The sequence below is a fragment of the Neomonachus schauinslandi genome, chromosome 7, assembly GCF_002201575.2.
Source record: "Neomonachus schauinslandi chromosome 7, ASM220157v2, whole genome shotgun sequence".
NCBI classification, from domain to species: domain Eukaryota; kingdom Metazoa; phylum Chordata; class Mammalia; order Carnivora; family Phocidae; genus Neomonachus; species Neomonachus schauinslandi.
This window is the reverse complement of record NC_058409.1, coordinates 60,149,556-60,153,208: the sequence shown is the minus strand read 5'-3', so window position 1 is coordinate 60,153,208 and position 3,653 is coordinate 60,149,556. Positions and strand designations below refer to the sequence as shown.

At 38.2% G+C, this 3,653-nt stretch overlaps 1 non-coding gene across 1 annotated transcript; it reads right to left on the bottom strand.

Moving 5' to 3' along the window:
* Positions 1-1,667: 1,667 nt before the first annotated feature.
* On the bottom strand, positions 1,668-1,773 carry LOC123325379. Its single transcript, XR_006540393.1, has one exon. It is a non-coding gene; the product is annotated as a U6 spliceosomal RNA (small nuclear RNA).
* Positions 1,774-3,653: the final 1,880 nt, after the last annotated feature.

Here is a 3,653-nt window from a genome sequence, read left to right as displayed (position 1 = left end):
AAATGTGCCTTTGCCTGTAATTTATGACAGCGACAGTGTGGGAAATTTCACTGGAATTATAATGCTCCCAAGTATAGTTTTAGAAATCTGCCCTATGCAACCAAACATTTCGATGTTACTACATTCTAATTTACTAATGCTACATTAAAACTCAGCTGAATAAAAACATACTAAATTGTGTCAGGTTTTGTCATGAGATTTGTCATATGCCTGTTAGGAAATGACTTAGAAAAGTGATTGATCCACTTACCCTCTCTTTTCACAGACAACTGTTTCTCAACCTTGAGGTTTAATCTGGAGGTCAAGGATTGCCAATGTTCTGGATTTCAGATAGGATGGACACTGAAAGGAAGAGCAGGACTTCTGTGAATACCCAGCCATCCCGCAAGTACCGCCTCTGCCTTCAAAACAGATTCTGAAGGGAGAGTCATGGGTCCATTTTGGCCGAGGCCAGCACAGGGAACATGAGAGAGACAATCCTTCTTACTCCCTCCACCCCTGCCTTGTCCCTGTGTCCACACACGTTTCTGCTGACAACTTGCTGCTCGTTACAGCTGCCCACACTTGGACGTTGAAGACTGAAGCTGAAGGATTCCACGGGGCTTTCTGGAATAATCCTACTAGCCTTTATGTCCTACAAGAAACTGGGCTTTCCAGAATAATCCTACTAGCCTTTATGTCCTACAAGAAATTCCCTTTCAATAAAACGATCTCTTGCTGAAGACCGAGATATTATATTGTATTATATTGGGGAAAGCACTGGATTAGGAGTCAAAATCCTAGGTATTAGTCTCAAACCTTTAATTGCTAATCTAATCCCTGAGCTACTTTTTAAGTGGAGACTGGAAACAGAAATTTTGAATGCTGTGCGTGTCATTTGTGAGTACTGGAAGGAGACAGCCCAAACTACCCCCATCCTCCAGTTTTTAGAATATTAATGAAAAAGGCTAACATTAAATGATTTATTCGACACTATTTGGTCTGCTCTCATAGGCCTAATTACCTCATCAATTCCTCTCCCCAGCCTTGCTTGCTCTGGTGCTTTAGCCCTTTGTGACAGGGCAGACTGTTCCTGCTCCTGGGTCTGGGGAACTCAACCACAGCGCCAGGGGGAACTGCTGTTTTCATTCATGTCATGTATTACAATTTAAAGGATTGTAAAATGCAGAAAGCTAAATTCTTGTTCTATTATAATTAAGAGAAAAAATAAAATCTAATGGAAACATTTTGATGATTGCTGTTTGATGTCACTGTGCTAATATTGTATCTCTCTAATGCTGGCCGTTATTATACCCCCCCCCACCCCAAATTAGGAAATAGTTGTTGTTACTTATTAGGTAAAGAACTCGAGATCACAAATGTGACATTATTTTAGATCATCATATTTTGACTCTTGTATCTCCCCTTTAAGCCCTTGGATGGCATCCCATCTCTGCATATCCCAACGACAGTCTGAGGACTGATGATAATGAAACATCACAGAAGATTGTAAAAACACCGGAGAATATTCTTCTGTGATAGTAAAGGGCAAAAAATGAAAAACTGTTTTTTTGTAAAATAAGAATCAATAAACATAAGGGGCAGGTAGAAATGAAACTACATTTTTTCTAGGTTTGGGCGATAAGAATGTAATAATCAGTGAGACTTCTATTCCTTTCTCTTTTTTTTTAAATATAGAATGCTTTATGAACTTACATTCATCCTTGCACAGAGGTCATGCTAATCTTCTTTGTATTATTCTAATTTTAGTATATGTGCTGCCGAGGCGGGTACAGTGGGAACTTTATTTCAACTGAGTGCCTGGCAGAGAATGAGCTATCAATAAATGCATTTTTAATGGATAAAAATGGTTGATATACTTACTTTTCTTAAGTATATTCTCATCAACCTTATAAGATGTGTTAGCAAATTTCTCTCTCAATTTTATTTTTATTTTTGCTCACAAGATGTTATATGTAAACTGATCCTTTAAGAAAAATGAAATCTGAATCACTAGATAAATAATGGAGAGAGAAGACCTGAGTCCATTTCCAACCTCTGAGTGAAGGAGCTGTTAGGAGAGGGGAGGGTGAGGGGCTCAAAGGCAGATGTCTACCTTCTTTTTCCCTTTACCTCCTCTCTTTCCTCCTCTCTCCCGGGTGACTAGCCTAAAAATGGAGGAAATTTCTGTGTGTAAAAAGATGTTAATCATTTTTGGATCAACATATCTGTAAAACTGCGATCCGAGCAGATCTAAGCTTTCCTAAATTAGTCCACCTGTCAGCCATTAAATGTTGGCCACAAACTTACAGTCAAGTGAGAAATGGAGGCTGGTAGAAATAATTTAAGTGAAGGTAAGTCAAGGGCTTTTGTCCTAGTAGACAGACAGAGTGGGGGGTGGTGGTGAGTAGATTTGAAGCACCCCTTGTCTAGGATTGTGGAAACGGGGAAGACATTCATGCTTAGGGGGAATTTCTCTTGGCATCTGGCCATGGTTATTTTGGGTCCAATCACGCTAGACTTTTCAATCATAGGGAGTAACTTCCCTGTAGAATTGAATATCTGTAAAGCAATCACAGCTACTTGTCTGGTGCATATACACTAGAAGAAGACAGGCCAATCTCCCTCAAGAATCTAACAAAGGCTTCTGTCACCTTTCTTCCTTCACAGTTTGACTTTGCAGGTTTCTACCTGTCTACACGTATAATAATGCCGAGGAAAATAGCTCAAGTTCTTAAAAAATGAACAAAATCGTTTGAATGCAATGCTAACTTTATTTGAATATTTATTCTCACCAAATAGCTCCCTTTGGTGATCTTTCTTCCAAGTAAAATAGTTGACAGCAAAGAAAATCTTCCAGTTCCAACATGCTTACCTGTTCACTTTTGTCTTAGAGCCTGTGGTTTGCCCTGACGCAATGAACAAACATAGGGTTTTAAAGAATAAGAGATATTCTTGGGAAAAGACAGGTATGAAAACTGCTATTTATTTTAAAAGGGCAGCTTGAGGTTATGTATCTTTTGTGTTTGGGAGAGGCACATCAAACCAATATGCGGAAGAAACATTATTCTCTAGAATTATTATTTCACAAAGCAAATGAAAACATCATCATTTCAAAGATTGGAATTTTGGTAATTAAAAGTTATTTACCTAAGTAATGAGTTTTTCTTAAAAGAAAGAAAGAGAGAAAGAGAGCGAGAAAGAAAGAAAGAAAGAGAGCGAGAAAGAAAGAAAGAAAAAGAAAGAAAGAAACCTGATAATAACATCCATATTTTTGGCTCATTTACATGTTTAATGTGAAGAATTACCATCTATTTAACTCTAGTGGGACTCAGGTACTATAGAGACCTTTACATTGCTGATTTTCTCTGCTTTATTTCCTCTTAAAGTATTTATCAGGAGACACTGGCTTGTTAATTAATCTCCCTCTTTCTCCTTTATCCTTAGAGTGGGATTCTTAAAGGAAGGTCATGTACTATCTGCACTTGAATAATCTCCACACTGTATTACAAAGCAGATTCCCGGGCCTTAGTTTTGATCTCCTGAACCAGACTTTCTGGGTTTGAGGCCCAGTATTTCATATTTTTAATAAACTCACCAGGTGATGCACACTAGAATTGCAGAATTCTTTTATAGTGGGGAAAACTTACCTTCCAGGGAGTGTCAGCTTTAAC